The 9,626-nt window shown below is 38.3% G+C and overlaps 1 long non-coding RNA gene across 1 annotated transcript; it reads left to right on the top strand.

Moving 5' to 3' along the window:
- Positions 1-411: 411 nt before the first annotated feature.
- On the top strand, positions 412-5,768 carry LOC120437508. Its single transcript, XR_005611189.1, has 4 exons — positions 412-447; positions 534-710; positions 1,835-1,924; positions 5,325-5,768. It is a non-coding gene; the product is annotated as an uncharacterized LOC120437508 (long non-coding RNA).
- Positions 5,769-9,626: the final 3,858 nt, after the last annotated feature.

Below are 9,626 nucleotides of genomic sequence, written 5' to 3' on the forward strand. Positions count from 1 at the left end.
GATGGCAAAGCTAACCAGTTCTTCCTGTAACATCAGTAAAATCCCCACATGGGACAGTGGAGTTTACTGGTGTGAGTCCAGAGAGGGTCCCATCAGTAACATGGTTAACCTGACAGTCACTGGTAAGCTGAGTGTGTGGAGTTAGTGTTGATGAAGCTGTGTGTAAATGGATGAAATGCTGTAGTTTGTCTCTGTGTTGAGGTGGATCAGTGATCCTGCAGAGTCCTGTCCTCCCTGTGATGGAGGGAGATGACGTCACTCTGCTCTGTAAAACAAAGACCACTCCCTCCAACCTCCCAGCTGCTTTCTATAAAGATGGCTCCCTCATCAGGAAGCAGCCTACAGGTCACATGACCATCCAGCATGTTTCCAGGTCTGATGAAGGCCTCTACAAGTGTGACATCAGCGGTCATGGAGAGTCTCCATCCAGCTGGATCACTGTCACAGGTGACACACTCACCTGTCTGTGTTTCTGCAGCTTTCAACATTCACAATGTGACGACAACTTAATGACTGTGTTTGCTTTATTTTAGACAAACACACCACCACACCTCCACCTACATCTACCTCTCCTCCTACATCCACACCACCTCCATCACTCTCTCCTGTGGTTCTCTCTGTGTTGTCATGTGTTGGATCAGTTTGTGTTGTCGTTCTACTGGTGTTACTGGTTCTACTGGTGAAACGATGTGTTCACAGGAAACCTGAAGGTGAGACTCAGAATTTGGATCTCACAAGATTTGCTTGCATAGTGATTTAAACGTTTACTATCATTACATTACTGAATTGAGATTCTTTGCCCATTCAAGAAAGTTTGAAGTTAGAATTAGAGAATTTTGTTGGGTTGATGTGTTTTTTTTCTCCCAGGTTTCTTAAACTCCCAAATCATTTAGATTCTTTAAAAGAAAAACGATAATGACCTTTGTTAAATTCCATTATTTCAGCTGAACAAGAAGAAGCTGCAAACAATATTGTCACAGATGACATCATGTACGGTGACATCAAAAAAAAATCACAGCATCAACAACAGTCAATCAAAGAAAACACAGATAAAATGTTGTTGCTTTTTACTGTCAGGGCATGTGAGGGCTGGTTGTGAAAACAAAGGAAATTTAATAAAATTAGAATAATTTAGAGAAGTATAAAAAGTTCTTTAATTTACAAAAATATGCACTGCAAGGGAATTTTCCAGTTTAGAAAAGAAGAATAAAAATTGTAAAACTGAACATTTATTTTCATTCGAGCTTCAAATTACCTGCTCAGCAGATTTGTACACATATTTTGATTTGGTATAATTGTTTCAGACTGTGTTCATATGAACTGTTATGAAGAAATTAGGAGCATGTGAGGAATGGTTACAATTATAAACATTACCAAAAAATTACTTAACGAATTTATAGTTAAAATTTTGTCAATGCATATTTTTAATTGGATTTGATTCCTTCCTCAAAATTTTAACAAACTGATTATCTTCATCAAATTTTGTGGTCTGTCTTCAGCGTCTCATACTGTGCTTACCGCGCATTATTCTTTGCATGCTGGACTGTGTATTTGTGGTCTGTGGTTAACTGAAGCTAACAGCTCTGCAGTCGTCCAGCATCCTGTTTCTGATAGAAAGAAAACACTTCAGCTGCAGCTGTTTCAACACAGGGGTATTACTTTTAAAACCAGAAACCTAAGATGTAGATGTTTTCACACAACACTGATACTGGCATTAACTTCATTGACTCCAGTATTAGTTGTCGTTTTCCACAGAATTAATGTGGCACCAATATTTTTTGGTGTCAGATGTATTACCTGCAGTAATGTCCTCTGTGTGTGTTTTATTATGCAGACAGGGATCCAGTTGCAGTCAACACAGCAGAGGGAATTGAAGACATTACCTATGGTCAAATCATTGTCAAAAACAAAGCCACCATTAGAGGTACAAATGCTCTTCTTTTTTTTCATCATATTTCAGTTCTACATCCAGACACTGATGCCTTGGTTTAAGCTAAATGCTAACATTAGAACACTAAGCAGTATTATAAGTATGTATGATGTGTAATGTAAGTGTATTCTTATTTATGCTTGTCATGTTAGTAAGTGACGTATCCTTGGGAGCTTTGCAAATGTTTGTATCTGTTGCTTTAAAAAAAGTCATAAACTCTAGAAATTAAAATATATCTAATTAGCTTGTGCATGTGAGCCAGACTTCATCACAATGTTCAAACATGGTGTTTGTTATGGACAACCTGCGATGACTGCAGATTCCAATAACAGAAGATTGATCAGGTTCAGATTGTGCAAACTGCTTTACTTTACCATGCCAGTGTCAGAATCCCACAGAGGGAAAATAGAGTACCCCAATGATGTCTTTTCCAGCACCCCAAAGACAAATTATTCCAAACTTGTTTTTAGCAATATGAAAAAATGAAAAAGAAAATTGAAAAAGATTTGATGAGCAAAGGGCAGCTTTTCCTCTGTTTTACCATTCTTTCCACGAGGAAGAAGTTTGACTTACTGTGGACAAGGCATACCAATATCAGTACAGTAGTACCATAGTAGAAATTGATCAAGTCCCACATTTGTTTAGGGAAAAGAAAAAAAATCTCAGTATTGTTTCGTTTAGATTATGTACATCTGCAATTTTTGTCGAGCAACATGTAGCCATATCTAATGGTGTAAACTCAGCCACATATGGCCATTGCAAGGTGGACCTGCCTTGCAATGGTGTCAAGTCTGTTTCAGGTCAGGCAGTGTTATAACTGAGCAGTTGTAAAGCACCTCTGATTAGGCCCATCTGGTTTTGGTACACATATTTATTAAAAGGATTTGTTTTTAATATAAGGTTCATAAAAAGACAGAACAGCAAGGTCATTTAATATAATCATTAGTTTTGTCTTCTTAAGTCCTGTAAAGCCAAAGCAGCAACTTCCTGTTGTTTAGTACAGTTGATCTGAAGCCGATGATACTTCTCACTTCAGTGTGCTCTGGTTTGGCTATAAATAGTGTTCATGCTGTGAGAAAATGTTTGCTGTGTGCTTTGTGGTGAAGTACAACGGTTTGCTATTATTGAAGGTAGCAGCTTTGTGGTCGTCCGCCTTTTTGGGGGTTTTTTTCCTCACACAAACACTTTTGGGTCGACTGTTTCACAGCAAAGGTGTTAAGCCATGAAAAAAAAAAGAAAACCTAAAATACGCCGTACTGTTGCAGCCACTGCTGACAAGAAGTAAATGTTAGCAGATCAGACATGCGACCGGCGGGTCACATGTCTGATCTAAACAGCAAAGCAGCTGGTCGTAAGCTAACATTATGCCAACTGATATTAAAAGTCCAACAAAATCACACTCTCCACCTGATAAATAGTTTGATTACATTCTTACATGATATTAGAGTTTTTTCACTAAGCGTCACAAGGTCCAATGTTAGATTCACTTCAAACCCTTGTTATTTTCACTAATTGTCAATAACAGCACCTAAAAACTACAATCGAAATTTAATGTCTTTGATCTCTCTTGGCTGACTAAAACTTCTCCTATAACAGCTAATATAATCTAGGATAATGCACTAAATTTAAGAAGTTGCAATCTACAATATACTGACATTTAGTAGTCTAAAATTTACACACAGTAACTTAATGGAATGTCCTGCACAGTGCAAACTGTATTGAAAGTTCTCAGGCTTCTGTTCCATTTTACGAAAAATATCTAAATTCATATGTTTATATATTTTTACCTTTGGACAGAGCCAAACTAGGCATGTAAACAAATAAATGGTAAATGGCCTGTATTTGTATAGCGCTTTACACATCCAGTCATCCACCCATTCACACACACATTCACACACTGGTGATGGCAGCTACATTGTAGCCACAGCCGCCCTGGGGCGCACTGACAGTGCATCGGTCTTTTCTAAGTCTATTCTAAGATAGGCTAGCCACATCCTGATTGACACTGTAAAGTTTATTTAGTTAACATTAAGACAAAGCATGCAATAAAATAAATATTTTTTTAAACAAGTAAATTAATGTTAAAGCAAATCAAATTTGAAAAACACACACACACTAAACACTTTATCATTCATTAACTTCCTGACATCAACCTGCTGCTGTTAGCTGGCTGCACATAAAGTCTTCCTCTATGCACTAATGATAGATAAATGTGTCCCATGTTCGAGTTTTGTGAATATCAGGGTGGATTCAAGACACGCCTAAAGTGTTGGCAGTATTTAATGATGTGATTCAAAGTACATGACCTAGATTATACATGAAAAGCAGCCATGATGTGTATATTGGCGCAAACAATAATTGTTTGCATGATCAGTGGGATTAATTTGTTGTTGTTATGAGTGAGCAGACCAAATGTCCTCAATTTGACTTCATTAAAGAACTTGTTCTTGTTCATTCTTGTTATCTATAGTGTGAAACTGGTGAGACTCACTGAGGTGTGCCCTAGTTTGGCAAAGAGAAGTGTGCAGTTGATGGGAATGTTTTGTACTTTTGTGCCTGTGGTCAAGTGTGTCAGTCTTCATTTAAACAAGATCAACATTGTCAAAGATTATCTTGTTTAAATGCAGACATAAACAAGATAACATCTTTGATGTCGTCCACCTTCCTTTTCTCAGAAACACCCCCCAGTTCTTTGTGTTCACTGATTTTGTCAGCAGAGATGTTAAGAAGAGAAATAAAACTGGAGTGTGTACAGTTTATGAAAATCATGACTCTCTTCATAATGCCACATTAAAAAGGTTTAGCCATAGATGTAATAATATAACAGCACTCTTGTTATACCTGCAGTCATTTTTGAAGTTTTTTAATGTCCAGAGATAGTTTCCATTACAGTCAACTCAGCAAGTCTTGAAAAAGCAAATGATTTCCTCCTTTTCTTTACCTGATGATCATTTAACCTCCCATCAAATATGATTATCACATGACAACAAACATGAAACATCCTGCAGATTAGAAATAGAACCAGACAGCAAATTTCTGTAAAGGGAAAAATCATGAAAAATTTCATGTAGATTCTGTTCATTTTAAACATGGATAACATTTCAAATAATCAGATTAACAAGTAATCTCTGTGTCACTGTTTTGTGGCTCTGTTGATTATAGCCAACCTTTTAATATTGATAACAAACCCCAACATTATAGCAAAGCACACATTAGAACATGCAGTTAAAGTGTGAGCAGTATGAAAGCTCTGTGATTTGTTTCTGAGCTGGTTCCCAGTAAAGTCTGAACTGGGACTGTGTGATGCAGAGAGGTGGAGATTGGAGGTCTTGATTGAACTACAAAGCTTGTAATCATGTTTCCTGTTGTTTGAACTGTGTGTGTTTGTGTTCAGACTTCAAACCAGAGCCAGACGTCATCTACTCTTCACTGAAGTAGTCCACCAGTCCAACCACTGATGTCCAGCTGCTGGTCTCTAACTGGTCCCCCAGCATCTCACACCAGAGGACATCCACATCCTGAAAGAATTTGTTTATGTTTTGTCTTTTTCACACCAAATTAGACAAACTATGTAAAAAAAACATATATTTTAACTGCCATTTTAAGAGTGTATTTTTTCTTGCCAGATCAAAAAAAGGTTTTATAAACATGTTTGTGTATTTTATGTGTAGTAACCTCAGTGCCATTAGTATTTTATTTGTGCTTGTTGACTAATATTCCCAAGCCTGTGGTCTGTTATCTTTGCAGTATTAATAATCTTTTCTCCAAAAGTTGATTCTGTTCATCTGGACGATTGATCAACAATCACTGATTAATGGCCATGAGTACCATTCACAGAGAGTTGGGGAATGGCTGCAATCACAGCATTGTAAGATGGTGACAGATGTACCCTTAGGCCCCCTCCTCGATTCAGAGATGGTCTTTCCCTTTTCACGTAAATGGCCTCCTTGACTCCGCACTCAAACCAGCGTTCCTCCCTGTCCAGGATGTGTACATCCTCATCATTGAAAGAGTGTCCACTGGCCTGTAGGTGTAAATAAACTGCAGAGTCCTGGCCTGATGAGGTTGTTTGGTTTCCCCGATGTATAAATCCTGGCAATCCTCCTGGCACTTAACAGCGTACACTATGTTACTCTGTTTGTGTCGGGGGACCCGATCCTTGGCGTGGACCAGTTTTTGGTGCAGCATGTTTTGGAGTTTAAAAGCCACAAAGACGTGTGGACAGCTGAATGCGTCTCAGCTGCTCCGATACTCCTGACACATATGGGATCACTACGGGTTTTCGCTTAGGCAGTTGTTGTCCTTCTCTCCTGGATCGGCTGGAGCTTTCTTTTGGCGCCATCCCAGCTTTGACAAAAGTCCAGCTGGGATAACCACATTTGGCTACATCCAGATGAACAGAATCAACGTTTGGAGATTAATTTTAAAAACAACAGCATGTCTTTATAAATGCCTTTAGGGGGGAAAATAAACTATGTTTCCCACAAAATACGATGTCACTTCCGGTTTTGGCAGGTAATGGCGGACATGTGATAGTCAGGAAACAAACACCAAACTGCAGGCTAACAACAGCAGTGACATTGTTCAATACAACTTCAATACAGGATGTGGTGTCTGAAACATGCTATGTCCTTGGACACTCAGAAACCAAAACATATCAACTGACATGGTAAAAAATTTTATGCAGTGCTTCATAAAGTTTAAATACGAAAATGTCCAGTATTTAAACATGAATCTTTTTTTTTTCTCTAATGATTTTTAATTAAAAAATTTTAAATAAAAGGTGGCACAGTGGTTAGCACTGTTACCACCAGGCCTGGGTCTTTCTGTACGGTGTTTGCATGTTCTGTGTTGCTTCTCCTCGGATACTCCAGCTTTCTCCCACAGTCCACAGTCCAAAGTTAGTGGGGATAGGTTAATTGCTCAATCTAAGTGTCCCATAGGTGTGAATGTGAGAGCGAGTGGTTGGCTTTCTCTGAGTATTACCCCTGTTACACTCTGGCGACCTGTCCAGGGTGTACCCTTCCTCTTGCCCTATGACAGCTGGGATAGGCTCCAGAGCCTCCTGTTACCCTGAAAGGGATAAGTGGAAGCGAATGGACGGATGCATTTTTTCTGTCCTTTTGTGTGTCTGAAACTATACTCTCATGAACATTTGAGTCAGGTTGGACTTCCATCCTGACCACATCTCATGAACCTCCACCTACCATGGCTCACATTTCAAATCCACCATCTAGTAATTATTCTGGGTATTACATCAGAGCAGTTTCACCGCTTAACATCTACCAGATGACCATTAAACCAATTTGGGTCATTAGACTAGACTGGAACTTAGTAGAAACTCCGAAACTCAAGTTTCAAATCAATTCCTTTAAACGTGTTTGCATTCAGGTATGATACATAATTGAAAATCTCATATAAAGTGATAAATGAGAACCAAAAACAGCTCACTGATGATCTGAGGCCTGAAACAGGATTTTGTTTTATCCAGGTAACTTCAGGAATAATCCTGGGTTCATATAGAGGATAATTTACTTCTCCTGGAAGATCCTTCAGACCTTTGTGTTCAGTAGGAAGGTTAAAATAATTACGCACACCCCACTTTGCAGTTGTTTACTTGTAAAAAATGTTTGGAATCATGTATGATTTTCGTTCCACTTCTCACGTGTACACCACTTTGTACTGGTCTTTCACGTGGAATTCCAATAAAACTGATTCATGTTTGTGGCTGTAATGTGACAAAATGTGGGAAAGTTCAAGGGGGCCGAATACTTTTGCAAGCCACTGTAAGAACCAATTCACTTCTGTCCATGTGATTGTTTTATCGCCTAACGATGTGTTATAAATAATCAATGTCAAGATAAAATCAGTGTATCACACACTTTTCTGGAAAATGAGATTTCCTCCTGACATCATAACTCCTATGAATCAAAAGCTCTCAAACTTTTATGTCCTAGTTGTTATAACTGTGCTACTGGGGTGATAGCAATTTAGTGACTGTTTTTGGTATTTAAATAATGTGAAGATACTGCAACTAATCCAGTGATCTCCCTGTAGTCACCTCTTTCTATGTTGAAAAGTCTCAAATCTATAGTATGACCTGTACCGGTGGATTGGTCCACATGGTCCCTGACTCAAATTTTCTATGTGGTATGGACTGATACTGGCAAAGCATTTAATGTGTATGCACTCCATCATAGCATGTTGAAGTCCCAAAGTGATTATGTGTGGAGAATTTCTTGTTTGCAGTGTTAATGTGCAGGAGTCTCCATGGACTGCTGTGTTTGCAGGCAATACTGTGATCTATAGTATATGTAAGAGTAGAGAGCAGGTGGAAGAGTACAACAAGGTGACAACTCAGGATGAGCAGTAGGGAAATAAAGTTAGAGAGATAAGACTGAGATGATGTAGATGATTTAGTGCTGAGGAGGGATAGTGAATATACAGGACAGCGAATGTTGATGATGTAGCTGCAAGGCACAAGGAAAGGATGAAGCCTGGTTGACAAAAAAAAAATTGTTGAGAGACACGTGAGGGCTTTTAATTTGAAATCAATACTGAAAGTACAGTTTTGCATGAAGAGAGCATTAACACAGTTGTCAGTATCATAATGAATATGAGATGTAAAAATAGCAATAATGTCAACAGTGCTGGTTTTGAATTTAAACATTTTTAGATATTTCTTTTGTTTTGTTTTTCATCTTGTTCCATCATCTTTACTTGTTATCTTCTGGTTGAAAAATGACTGTGATACTGGACTGTACAGACTCATGACTCTATAAACACATCTTTAATCTCAGTTGCTGCAATAGTGTTGAACAGACTGTATAAACAGCATGTCTGCCCACAAAAAAGGAGAAAAAGATCAGTCTTGGTCTAAAAATTGATGTTTTAATTCAAACAGATAAACAATCAAATACATGCAGAAAAACATAAATGACATAAAATGGTTTGACTGAGTGAAGAATTGTTGATGATCTGCTTAAAGTCCAACATCTCCCTCTAGTGGCCATATATAAACCATGTGTGAGGATGGTGTTAATGTAAAATGTGAATCATAGTGTTCCAGTCAGTCATCAGTGTGTTTCTGCACAGCTGTAATTAAAATGTGTTCAGAGGGCCTCAGTGTCTGAATGGTTCCAGTTCAGCTCCATAACAGCAGGGTCCCTGGTTTGATTCCTGTGTTTCAGCTCATATCTGCCTCTCTCACTGAGGGGGACGTAACTACATGGACATGGATTTGTTCATCAACCAAACTACAGATCAGTGAGAGCAGAGGACATTTTATTATTCAAGTTTTTTTTTGTTTTTTGTATAAACCTATAAATGTCACAGACACCTTACTGGTTTAAAAGTTATGTATTTAAATAGTTTTATCACTTGCATTAGTTTTTAGAATGTTTTTGTTCACCACTGTCTTTGCACTAATAGTGAGCACAGAACTAAAGAGAAATGACACTCAGGTTGATTTGAGGTGAACATAAAGCCCGCCCTCTTCCTCTTCAGAGGAAGAGGGCGGGCTTTACTTGGTGTCAGTGAGAGAAATGAAAAAAAGCTCAAATGAGTGAGAAGGACGATGAAGGAAACATCTGTGCTGTGTCTGCTCTGTAAGTAGAATCTCTGTGTTTGTTTGAATTCTTGTACTTTGACTGTCTGCTCTCCTGATAACTGATGATGGAGGAGAAGACATGAAAAA

The sequence above is a fragment of the Oreochromis aureus genome, linkage group 3 (genome assembly GCF_013358895.1).
Source record: "Oreochromis aureus strain Israel breed Guangdong linkage group 3, ZZ_aureus, whole genome shotgun sequence".
Taxonomy (NCBI): domain Eukaryota; kingdom Metazoa; phylum Chordata; class Actinopteri; order Cichliformes; family Cichlidae; genus Oreochromis; species Oreochromis aureus.